Source organism: Magnolia sinica, chromosome 11 (genome assembly GCF_029962835.1).
Source record: "Magnolia sinica isolate HGM2019 chromosome 11, MsV1, whole genome shotgun sequence".
Classification (NCBI taxonomy): domain Eukaryota; kingdom Viridiplantae; phylum Streptophyta; class Magnoliopsida; order Magnoliales; family Magnoliaceae; genus Magnolia; species Magnolia sinica.
Window position 1 is genome coordinate 76774524 of NC_080583.1, and position 14025 is coordinate 76788548.

Below are 14025 nucleotides of genomic sequence, written 5' to 3' on the forward strand. Positions count from 1 at the left end.
AAACGGAAACTTCCGTTTCTGGCGCGTGTAACAGACGAAAAGTCCGTTTTTATGGACCGCTGTGGGCCCCACCGGTAACACGTTCGTCTGATCCAAGCCGTTCATCATGTAGACGGGTTCAAGAGCTACAAAACCATGTTACAGTTTGTGCCCATACGTTCACACGTGTGAGATACAGAGGCCACAATTGGACTGTCCTGTGACGTTCAAAATTGATTTTATTGTAATTTCTTCTATGGGTCGTGTCAATGGATGTTCAAAACCATCCATATCTGACCAAAATTTCGTCGTGCATCCAATGGACGGGGTGGATTTCTCCGAAAACGCTTATGTGGGGCCCACCGAGCATCACAGCGCCGGACGTGCGAAGGCTTACGCAAGTCCGCGAAAAGCCGACTTCCGGGCGGTTGTGGCCCACCATATTCGATCAGATGGAAGATCTGATCCATCCATCATGTAGAATAGCCAAAAACGTCCTAGGAGAAGTTGATTTTACGGAAAAAATGCGAAGAATGAGGGACTTTTGCAGATACAGAAGTTTGCCGTGAAAAGGGCTTTCGCTGCGCATACGACAGCTTTTCAAACCCGATTTTCTCCATTCCAGCCACTCCACCAGCTACAAAAAGGGATGCAAAACGTAGAGAAGGGGGAGGGGAGCCAGGGAATAGATCCAGAGAAGAGAAAGAGAAGAAAAGAGAAGAAAAGAGAAGAAGAGAGAGAGGGATGTTTTCTTTGTATCAATTTTATTTTTCTTTCTTTTTATTTGAATTCATGGATTGCTAATCTTCTAGCTAGGGCTGAGATGAAGCCCCTAATTTGAATAACCCTTGTTATGTATTGATTTCATGTTGATTTAATTGATTTATTTCTTTCTCTGGTGTACTTGACTGGAATTTCCATACTTCTCCCTGCTATGAGTTTAACCAAAATCTAGTTATGGATATTGTTTGGAATATTATTCTAGGCGCTTGTGTCTGACCATGAACAGGTTTCTATAGAGGAAGAAACAGGAATCTACATCTCTCCATGCCTGACCATGGATGGAAAGTGCTTTAAGGAATTCTACATTCTGTGTACCTGACCAAGGACATAGAGTGCGCTTTATTTATTTTGATATCAATCTGAATTAGGGTGAATCAACAGGTAGAACAAGGTTTATGATAATTAGAGGTGGATTCGAAAGTCCTAGTCTTCTCCTTGATTGAATTTTCCTTATTGCTCTTGGTTATTTTTCCATTGATTTTTATTTAGTTTACTCAATTACTATCTCAAATATTTGTTGGATTAGTTAAGAAGAGTCTTTAATTTTGAATTGTGACAACCAGTCCTCGTGGGAACGATCTCATAATACGTACCATATCTACATCTGATTCGTATACTTGCGAGTTTAAAATCATTTAAATCAAGTTGGTTTAAATAAAACATCAAGTTTTTGGCAAAACTTGATGTTTTATTTAAACCAACTTGATTTAAATGATTTTAAACTCGCAAGTATACGAATCACATGTAGATATGGTACGTATTACGAGATCGTTCCCACGAGGACTGGTTGTCACAATTCAAAATTAAAGACTATTCTTAACTAATCCAACAAATATTTGAGATAGTAATTGAGTAAACTAAATAAAAATCAATGGAAAAATAACCAAGAGCAATAAGGAAAATTCAATCAAGGAGAAGACTAGGACTTTCGAATCCACCTCTAATTATCATAAACCTTGTTCTACCTGTTGATTCACCCTAATTCAGATTGATATCAAAATAAATAAAGCGCACTCTATGTCCTTGGTCGGGTACACAGAATGTATAATTCCTTAAAGCACTTTCCATCCATGATCAGGCATGGAGGGATGTAGATTCCTGTTTCTTCCTCTATAGGAACCTGTTCATGGTCAGACACAAGCGCCTAGAATAATATTTCAAACAATATCCATAACTAGATTTTGGTTAAACTCATAGCATGGAGAAGTACGAAAATTCCAGTCAAGTACACCAGAGAAAGAAATAAATCAATTAAATCAACATGAAATCAACACGTAACAAGGGTTATTCAAATTAGGGGCTTCATCTCAGCCCTAGCTAGAAGATTAGCAATCCATGAATTCAAATAAAAAGAAAGAAAAATAAAATTGATACAAGGAAAACATCCCTCTCTCTCTTCTTCTCTTTTCTTCTCTTTTCTTCTCTTTCTCTTCTCTGGATCTATTCCCTGGCTCCCCTCCCCCTTCTTTACATTTTGCATCCTTTGTAGGCGTGGAGTCAGAATGGAAAAATCGGGTTTGAAAAGCGCGTATGAGCGCAAAGCCCTTTTCGCAGAAACTGTATGCAAAAGTCCTCATTCTTTGCATTTTTCCGTAAAATCAACGTCTCTTGGGACGTTTTTGGCTGTTCTACATGATGGACAGATCAATCTGATCAATCGATCGAAAATGGTGGGCCACAACCGCCGGAAGTCAGTTCTTCGCGGACGTGCGTAAGCCTTCGCCCGTCCGGCGCTGGCCCACCATGATATTTTTGGGAAATCCACCCGTCCATTGGATTCAGGAACCATTCGGATATGGATGGTTTTGAACATCCATTGCGCGCCATAGAAGAAATTACAATAAAATCAATTTTGAACGTCGCCAGGTAGCCCTTGTGGCCTCTGTATCTCACACGTGTGCACGTATGGGCACAAATGGTAAACATGGTTTTGTAGCTCTTGAACCCTTCTACATGATGAACGGCTTGGATCACACGTACGTGCTACTGGTGGGGCCCACAGCGGTCCGTAAAAACGGACTTTCCGTCCCTTACACCGCGCCAGAAACGGCCACTGTTGACCGACGCAGGCTCGTTCGGTGCTCGGGCAGTGCACATGTGCACTATGCACATGTCACTCAAGGTGGGGTCCACTGTGATGCTTTCGAGAAATCCAATCCGTCCATCCTATTGCTCATCTTATTTAAACCGTATAATTCAACTTTGAAGTATATCCAGATTGTAGGTGGGCCTAAAATTGAAGATTAATGGGATGATATGTCCGTTGGCCCACTTCTCGAGATATCCAATGGTTGAAATTTAATATGTACGGTTTATTTATGGCCTCCAGGTCATGTATGAAGTTTCGAGTCAATCGGATGGCAGAAACCATGTGATCTTGCATTTTGGACCATTTGCGGGCCTTTTTAACGTGAACGGCTTGATTTTCATGGGTCCCTGGCATGTAAATTCTTCAGTCTTAGTTCCCTGGAGTGCGTCCCTTGCTCTGGTCACTTCGGAGTGTCAAATTCATGCTTATAGTACTCTTTTTCCATCAACGCTCCTGATTTCATCCTGCAACAAAAATATAATTAAAATATTCCATTAAACATTATCATGTACGTAAACTCATGCAATAATTAGGGTCTGATATGCAATATTCGACCCTCATCAAAACCCCAGTTTCCTACTTTTGAATTTGTTAAGTTTTTCATTAAATCTCTCATAATTATCTCTATACTTCCAGATTTAGATTTACGTCTTCTTCTAGTTCTAGTTCTAGTTACTTTCAGAAATGTACGAGATTCGTCCCTGTGGATTCGACCTCGGTTTCACCAAGATTATTACTGCATCGCGACCCTACACTTGGGGTAGTGAACAAGTTTTTGGCGCCATTGCCAGGGATGGGGGATTAGGTAAACTAATCAGCATCAATCGAACATAATAATCTCGATGAAACTGAATATGTTTTTGAATCGGTGGATCACTAATCTCATGTTACGGTTTGGGATTGGGGAGAGGTTGAGCAGGAAGCATCCCCTTTCCCCCAATTATTAAGTGTGACTCTATCCTTTGAATAGATGACGCAAGCGTTCTCAATGCTGATCTAATATCCTGGTTGAGTAGCTCTTGGTCTCGAATATGTTTTTGAACCGGATCCTCTTGAGGTTTCCCTTGAATTGGAATTTGATTAGGGAATCCTTGAGGAGTAGCCGTTTGTCCATTCCTCCAAGTGAAGTTTGGATGATTTGTCCAACTAGGATTGTATGTATTGGAGGTGGGTCCATTGAAAGGACTTTGGTAACTATTCACAACACTAGATTGCTCATTCAGTACCTCTTGAAAAGCAGATATTGTTGGGCAATTTTCAGTTGTGTGAATATTGCAAGCACAAATACCAGTATATCACAAACAGTTTCCTTACCCTTATCCTTCTTTAGTTCCATGACCTCGAATTTTCTTATGAGATTAGCAACTTTGGCATTGATATCATCATCCACTTTTAGAATGTATATTCTACCCTTCTCCTTTGATTGAGTAGGCCTATAAGTGATGCTCAATTTTGGGGAGATGTCCCATGATTGTGCGGTTTCAGCGAGTTTGTCAAAGTAATCCCACACTTCATCGACATTTTTGTTCCTGAAGTAAGCAAGACAGGTCTACAGGAATCAGGTGACACCATTGTAATACCCAGTCCATTTCGTACCAGTTTCTATGCATATATGCATGATGATCGACACCCTTAGCTAGACCTAGATTAGCCGTTCATAGTACACACCCAACTGACCAGGACCTCAAGACCTTGAAACCTACCTCATATCGACCGCCCCGTCGCCGTGATCGTGGAGGTACCACCCGTTCTTCGGTATGATAATCTGTTAGTGAGATACGCCGTGAAGAATAATAAGTGTATCATGTGCGCATGAAACCATGTATTTTATTCCACACATGTGCACAACACATGTCATACACACATGCACATGCCACACATGGGTGAGAGAATCTCTACCCATGTGTGTGATGTCACATACCCATACCTCTTCTCTCTCATGTGCATGAAAAGTCAACATTTCTCCATGCCATATACTATGCATGACATCACCACACCATGCCATCCCATGCTCCTTTAATCCACCATTAATTACAAAGCATGAATTAAGTACCATAATCCTAGCCTAAGATAATATTAATCACATCAGCTTAACTTAACCAAAAATTTATCCATTTCTTTATAAATACCCCTCAATTCCTTGGCATTTCACCATTTTTTTCCATAAGAGAGAGAGAGAGAGAGAGGAGTGATCTTGGTGGGCCATCAACTCCATCAATCCCATACCTTCCATCCATCTTAACCATCAATTCCATCCCTTCCATCCATCTCAACCATCCATCTAATTCATCAAGGTGAGTACACCCACACTATTCATTCTTATTTTGTTTTTGTTGTGTTTTTGTATGGTGGAGATGATGTTGATCATAATGATGTGATAATGATGTGTTTAATGGTGTGGATTCATGGGAGAATATAAAATAATAATAATAATAATAATAATAATAATAATAATAATAACAACAATATTTTTATAGACTTTATGTGGGACCCATTGATTGTGGGCCCCACTATAATTTTGTAGGCCATCCAAACCATCCCAAAGTGAGGCCATTGTGTTGGGCAAACACACATGTGCACACACTAAATAAATAAATAAATAAATAAATAAAACAAAAAAAAAGAGAGAGAGGAAGGCTGGACGCTGCAGCAAGCAGCGTCCAGACGCCCCTGCCGCTTGAAAGAAAATGAAGGAAAGAAGTTTAGGTCCCCAATGGGCCCCACCCATGATGTATGTATTCAATCCACGCCGTCCATCTAATCTCTCAGCTCATTTTAGGCGTTGAGCCGAAAAATGAAACTAATCCAGTTCTCTGGTGGGCTACACCATTAAAAATCATGTGAAGACATGTTAAAGCATATAAAAGTACTTGCTGGGGCCCAATTGAAATATTTATGCATTTGAAACTTGGATTGAACGCTCCACCACGTGGGACACACACAACAGATGGACTGGATCGTCCTGTTGTGGACCCCATCTATGAGAAAAAAAAAAAAAAATTAACAAAAAAAAAGGCAATTTGACGCTGCATGCTGCAGCGTCTTCGTTGACGCTGGAAAGAGGTGGGCCCCACCACTGGCTCTACCTTGATGTATGTCGAACATCGTAACCGTGCATTTGATGGGTCCCCTCTTAAAAATGGGTCACGCCAAAAAGCAACCGTACGAAGAACTTAAGTGGCCCACACCATCTAAAATAATGTGCAGTCATGGCTAAAACATATAAAAGCACTTTCTGGGCCCCACCTAAAATTTGGATGCATCTGAAACTTGGACTAACCCATCAACCACGAGGGACACACACAATAGTCGGACCTGATCGTCCTGTTGTGGGCCCCATAATTGAAAACAAGAAAAAAATATAATATATATATATGCTGCCGCCGTCAGCGTCTGGATGACGCTGCAGCAAGCAACGTCGGCTGCTGACGCTGGAGGAAAGTGGGCCCCATCACAGGCCCCACGTTGATGCATGTCGAACATCAGTACCATGCATTTGATGGGTCCCGTTTAAAAATGGGTCACCTCCAAATTTCAGCCATACATGGAACTCAGGTGGCCCACACCATCAAAAAAAAAATAAAAAAATAAAAAATAAATAAATAAAATAAAATTATGAAGCTGACTAAATCAGCAATTTTATGGGTCTGATCATGTGGTATATGTTATATCTAAACCATCCACCCATTTGGTGAGCTTGACCTAAGGCTTGAAAGAAAAATAAGATAGATCTAACTATCAAGTGGGCCACACGACAAAAGGAGCAAGGATTGAACATCTACCATTGGAACCCTTTTTTGGGTTAGAAGTTTTGAACCAATATAAAATTTGTCTTTTCCCTTAATTCAGGTCTTTATGACCTTATGAACAGGTTGGGTGGAAAATAAATGATATGGTGGGCCTGATGAATGGTTTAACGGTGAAATCATTATCCTAATTGCTAATTGAGGAGAGGTCTATATAATCTTTGGTTATGATTCATTTTTGGATAATTTTCTAAAATGATCTCTAAAAATAGATGAACGGTGTAGATATAATAAATACATCACTTTAGCACCCATGTAACTTTGATCTCCTTGAACCATTCGTACAACTCGAAGCTCAAGCATGTAAAATCATGTGTTAGGTCCACCTGCAATTTGGATGTATCTGAAACTTAGTCTGACCCCTCAACCAAGTGGGACACACATAATGGATGGGCTGGATTTATGAACCACACCTCTGCGGGCCCAACAAATAATTATGAATATTTAAGGGAGGGTAACCCTCTCAACTTGTGTGTGGTACGGCCTACTTTGATGTAGGTGTTATGCCACTTAATCCACCATGGTTATGACATGATTTATATTCAAGATTCTCATCGTTTATTTATTTTATCAACCCCTTTGACGGTATGTTACCAAGACTCAGGCCCATCCAATGATTAGATAGCCATTCATTATGAAATAATGTAAATTGAACTCTCATCACTAAAAATTTATTATGGGTCATCCTAATGATGTATTAGATATTCAACCCATCTAGCCCATGTACCGGGTCCCCTCTAGGGCATTGTCCCAAAGATCAGTCAATTCAACTTGAATTGGACCACACAATACAAGGTTGTGAGAATAAAGACTTAACTATTGAATCCAACCTAAGGCCACCATGGTGTATCTATTTAATCCATGCGGACCATCCACTTCCTCATATCATCTTAGGATTTGTACTAAAATCAAAGTAGACCTAAGTCTTAAGTGAGTCACATACGACTTAACCTCATGGGAAAGCCCCATGAGCTCCACCATATAGAACTCATTGTAAATTCTATTTATTTGTGGGTCCAAGAATGTTAAGACCCATTTTAAGTGAATGTCATGTGGGCTCATCAGTGGTAGCCTTTGGCCAACCATTAGGTCTCTTCGACAAGAGTTTGTAATCTCCATGTGTTAAACATATGACGAAATGGTATTGTAATTTTTGAAGTAATGATGGTTAATCCCTAAATGGGTTGATCATGGACAACCCTTGATCACTTGGCACTTTTGTTAAAGTACGGCCCTAAGTAATAGGATCATGTGACTTATGTCTAAACCCTTAAACATGTTTAATTATAATAAATATGTAGACTCTAGTGGTGTGAGGGTGTGATATACCTGTTTGGTCCATTAATCATGTAGGTATTTAATGTATATATAGCCGCCTAATCATAGGCAATGGTGGAGTATATGTAGTATACGTAGTCATCTAATTGTATGAATGTGAAATACGTACAAGGCCACCTAACCGTATGAAATCAAGTGGCATTGATGGCCATTCAATAACGTAGGTTTGTGCTTATCGATATAGATACCGCCACTTGAATCACATATAACTAAGTTGTACACTAACTGAATGTGATGTAGAGTTATATTACCTAAGCTAATGCTATTAAGGTCCTGGATTCTATACGTTGTGATCGCTAAACCGTAAATGGTACGATGAAACGTGGCTCTTGGCCCTTAACTATGCAGCACCAAATATGAGCCATTAACTATGTGACGTGTGAAGTGGTTGTAGTATAAGACTTATCATAATTGGTGTAGCCATGTATTCATGGCCTATGAGCAAGGCCCATTGAGATATATTTTCGGCCCATATGATGAGGCTCATTGTGATGTATTTGAGGCCCATGTGTAGGGCCCACCTATTGTGTATTTAAAGCCCATGGGTTGTGAAGCCTGATGTGGTGTATTCTTGGCCCATGTGTCGAGGCCCATAGCGATGTGTAAGGCCCATATGATACGGCCCAATGTGATGTATATGCGGCCCATGAGTGAGGCCCAATGCGATGAATGTGTGGCCCTTGCGAGAGACCCAAAGCGATGTATATGAGGACCAATGTGATGAGTGATTTCACCATGATGTATGTATTGATGTTTATGTGGGTCACTCCTTGGGAGTAATGTTGGTTAAATGTCCACATTGACAGGCAATGATGGTTGAATGTCCACATTGTGACCTTCCTTTAGGCCTTGTTAGGCTCATTTTCACTGATTCCGATTGACGATGCCGATTACGAGTACATGATAGCATAACATCATGATGCATGCCCATACGCATAATCTGCATATTTGTTATGAGATGTGGTTGATCATTGCATATGTCATTGAGCATGTTGCTATGAGACTCCCTGATAGGTGGAGGTTATCTCACATGAGTGCACGGTATACGCAGGATTGATGCATGACTAGATTGTATTACTCATGCATCTTGCATTGTGTGCCCTAGCGACATCAGGGTCGTAGCCTCCATAGGCATATCGTGGATGACCAGATGGGACACCGAAAATATTTGGTTCTAGCATACGGGCACCATAGATGTCCCTGGGTGAAAGTCTTCAAACCTCCGAGGCCAGAAGACGCTCCAACGTCGAGACCGAGTGGATACATAAGCGCCCGAGTGCTGAATACCAAGAGGCCGCGTCTCCCACTGTGTTGTGGTCGGTTGGAAGAAGTGTAGCCTTACCCGCCCGAGGGTAGGGGGCAGTATTAGGATGAGTCAGACCAACTCGTAAATAGGTCCGCTACCGACATGCTGGGTAGATATTGGCTGACTACTGGCTAGGCGGATGGTGATGTCTCTTACGCTCACTTGAACTGTGTGGCTAGGAGAGCGACATTGCCATTTGGAGTGTATTGAACCCCGGATGATCCCAGAGATGAACTGTACTGATATGTGGACTTATTGAGCAGGGTTGCATACTCATTCATTCATTCATTCACTATCCACTCGGGCTGGTGGTGCGCAACTATTTGTTACGTGTACCTTCGCAATGTCCAGGATTTCGGTTGGGGCGCGCGACTAACCTGAGATCAGGAGTTTACCACATTGAGTCTGACTATCCAAATTAGGTATGGGACTAGTTTGGATAGAAGTCCTTTGTGATAAACCCCATAGTCTGCGATACTACGTACTACCATCCCGACTTCACTCCAGCATAGTCATTTCATTCGCACCACATATTGCATTGCATCCTCGACATCTGATATTTGACTCTTTATAACTCCTCATTTACATGCCGATTTATATTGCGTACTCTGATATTATATGACTCATGGACTTGTCAGTATTTTCGATATTGTATAATTATGGCATGACAATATGATGATGATGATGTGATTAAGGATGCATGTAATATGGTTATAGTTGTGGTATGATTTCCTTGTAGCATATTTATCTTGCCTGCATGTATAACACACTACATACACATGTGTACTCACTAGGCTTTTTGCTTAAGCTTCCTATTTTTCAATTTTTTTCAGGGTTGGAGTAGCTTAGAAGACTTAGCTTTCTCGATGCATTGCATCTATTCTTCGATTTAGCAATATTGATGTTACGTATCTTTTGTAAAGCATTATACTTATAACCATCGGGACTTATAATGGAGAGTGTTGCTTGGTAGTTTGATCATGGATCTTCATGCTCAGGTATTACTATGTATATAAATATAAAAAAAAATTCAGTCAAAAATCTTCCTTGTGGTGCGCCGAACTCGGGACTTGGTGTATGAAAGTTGAGTGCCGAATTCGGGGCATCACGGAAGCTGTCCGTCCCCGGGTTTGAGGCATGAAGATGTCAGTCCATCGTGAAAGAAAGTTGTTATGCGCCACGTTTCAAAACCGTGTTGTGCGCAGGAATTGACGAGATCATTGAATCGCTCCCAACATTAGAAGAATGTTTCATCTTCCTTTTGGGAGAAGTTTATGATCGACTTCCTGATGGTGTTCGTCTTATGGTATGAAATTTTTTTTTTATGAACTCATTCATCATGTCATTCCATGTGCCAATAGATCGCAGACGTAGTGAGTGCAACCACGTCTTAACTTTCTCTTTCAAGGAGAAAGGAAAGAGTTTCAGCCTGACTGTGTCTTCAGACACGTTAGGAAAGTATAAAGTGGCTATAACCTCATCAAATTCTTACAAGTGTAGGTATGGACTTTTATATTCAAGTCCAAGGAACTTTGTAAGGAGTTGGATCACTCCAGGCTTGATATCCATGTTTCCTGTATTTTCTGAAAAAATCATACAAGAAGGCGTGATTACCCCTGCCAGTTGTAAATAATCTTGTAAAGTACGAGGCGGGGGTGCTTGATGCACCTCATTCTCTTCTTGGACTTCCTCAACCCGAGGTTGAGGTTCTCTTCTCGGTTGATTGACAGCCATTACTTCAATCAACTCCGAGGATCTCGAGTGATATCTAACCCTGTAATGGATAGATAACCCCTCAACTAATCCTCCTTCACTCAAAAGACGTCGAGTGTTATCATGGATTCACTTGGGCATGAAACACTCTTAGCCATCAATTTCATATTCTAACCTAAGCCCAAAAGTGAAGAAGAGGGAAATAATAATCTAGAAATAAAAAGAGAGAGGGAATTAGAAAGAAGTTAGCAAATTAAAAGTTCCTAAATTAAGATTCTACAAAACAAAACAAAACAATTCAGTTTCTAAAAACAGAAATTTTAAAATTAAAAAGCTTCTAAAAACAAAAAATAGAAAGTTTCTAAAAAGAGAAGAAGAAAGTTTCTAAACCTAGAAATAGAAAGCTAAGTTAATTTCTAAAATAATTCAGAAAACCCAAATCGTAAAGATAGTAACTAGAAAAACCTTAATCTTAAACTAGTTAATCTCAGAAAAACGCAACCATTAGTCCCCGGCAACGGTGCCAAAAACTTGTTCCCAACCCCAAGTGTAGGGTCGTGATGCAGTAATAATCTCGGTGAAACCGAGGTCGAATCCACAGGGACTAATCTCGTATGTTTTTGAAAGTAACTAAAACTAGAAGAAGATGTAAACCTAAATCTGGAAGTATAGAGAGTAATTATGAGAGATTTAATGAAAAATTTAAGAAATTCAAAGGTGGGAAACTAGGGTTTCCAAGGATCCACTTGTAGGTTCTCGGGATGCTACCTTGCTTGATTCAAGGACGAAGAGATTTGTCAGATCTCCGAACTTCTCATGGATCTAATCATCAATAGATGAGAGTTGTGAGGATTTGGAAGTGATTCCGTCACCTAACCATGCCTAAGAGACAAGGCAAACAACAGGATTTACCAATCCCACAACCAATCATAAGAGAATTGTGAAAGTTAGGAAGGATTCCGTCATCCTACCATGCCCAAGGGACGATGGTGAACAACAGGACTTACTAATTTCACAATCTCAATTTAAGAAAAGAAGATATCTCAAGCTATTACAGATTTATTGTAATTTGTCACAACAAACCATTAAAAACTAAAAATATTCCTTCATAATCAAACTAGAATCTGAGAGAATTCAACAAAATATGAATCAAAACAAAGCAAACATCCCAATCACACTACAAGCTTCATCTCTTAGCCCTAGCTAAGAGGTTTAGTCAACCATAGACATGATTAAACTAAAATCTCTTAAGAAATGTCTAAAAACAACTAAGGAAAGGGAAAAAAATTTATTGGTAACGGCTTCTCCATGCTTTTGCTCCACTCCTCAGACCCTAGAAGATACCTAGGAATGCCCTAGGGACTCCTATTTATAGCTTCGCATCACCTCATTTCGAAACGAGTTGGAAATTTTCGGAAATCGCCTCAAATTTACGCAGTCCGCGCAAAATATGCGTAACCCTCGGCTAGCCGTGGACCATCCTCGATTAGTCGAGGGCCACCTTCGACTGGTCATGGATCACCCTCGACTGGTTGAAGATTGCGCGAATTTGGAATCTGATGTTGCTGGAGTTCGAGTCGAAGTTTCCTCGGCTAGTCATGTAGGAGCCAGGACTACTTGAGCGGAAGCCAGGACTAGTCGATGATCACAGAAATTTACTTCAACACTTCAATTCTCTTCATTCTTGACTTGGTTTTCTTGGATCTTTGGCATGTGAATTCTTCATTCTTGGTTTTCTAAGATCTAATCCTTGGCTTGGTGATTTTTGAGCGTTAAATCCATGCTTTTAACATTCTTTTCAATCCAAGCTCTTAAATTTACCTTGCAACACAAACACGCTTAAAATAGAACATTAAGCATTATCATGTTCATAAAACCAAGTAATAAATGGGGTCCAATATGCAATATTTGACCCTCAACACAATCCCCAATCTGCATTTTGCTAGTCCCGCGCAAAGTATGCGAAAAATGAACTTTAATGCGCAATGTTAAACACGCTTAAAATAGAACATTAAGCATTATCATGTTCATAAAACCAAGTAATAAATGGGGTCCAATATGCAATATTTGACCCTCAACACAATCCCCAATCTGCATTTTGCTAGTCCCGAGTAAAATATGTGAAAAATGAACTTTAATGCGCAATGTTCAAACCTTTTTCAGAAAATAATTTTTATTGTGTAATCAAGTATGAATGAGTAGACTCAATGATGAGAAAGTGAGATTTTAAAAACCTAGAGCCGAATCACATAAGCAATCAATCAAATAAGTTCCTTATCCATTAAGTCAGAGCATAGTTCGCATATCAAGTTTTTCAATGTGCGCAGTGGAGATCAACTTACTTTTTTATAAGCATACTATCATTACATCATGTTAGCTATGCTTAGCATATTAAGATTAATTGAGAACTTAAGTACTGATTATGAACTTATCCCCATTTTCTTCTTTTTTCAGTTTTTAATTTTATATCGACGGTCAATTTTTATTCATTCTTTTTAGACCTGCATTATTTTTTCATTCTTTTCTAGTCTTTTTCGGTCTTTTCACCATACATGACTTTTTGATCGATCTCACTGTTTTTAACTAGTTCTTTTCATCTTTTAAGGTGGATAAAATTCTCCAGACTCGATTCTCACCATCTATTAATGATTCACATACTAACAATTAGAAATTCTATAGTATTATTCATAGAAAGCAATTTGAACGTGTCTTGTGATTTAGATTAACATGATATTCAAAATTCCTCTTAATCAATTGAGTGCAAGAATTGTAATTAATTTATCACTTAGATGACCAAACTCCAACAATTCAACATTCAATCTCTATCTTATCATCATACTCAAAACATTCTTAAATACACAACTTATTACTTTCCAAACAGATAAACATTGAAAATTTTTCAAAAATTTTAAAAATTTTGCTCAAAACCGAGAAAACGCTAATTAGTTTACTTAATCCCCAATCCCCAACCTAAAATCTACATTGTCCTCGATGTAAAAGAAATAAGCATG

The 14025-nt window shown here is 39.5% G+C and overlaps 1 non-coding gene across 1 annotated transcript; it reads left to right on the plus strand.

Annotated features, from left to right (window-relative positions):
• The first annotated feature begins 10488 nt into the window (after positions 1-10488).
• On the plus strand, positions 10489-10595 carry LOC131219820 (small nucleolar RNA R71). Its single transcript, XR_009158463.1, has one exon. It is a non-coding gene; the product is annotated as a small nucleolar RNA R71 (small nucleolar RNA).
• Positions 10596-14025: the final 3430 nt, after the last annotated feature.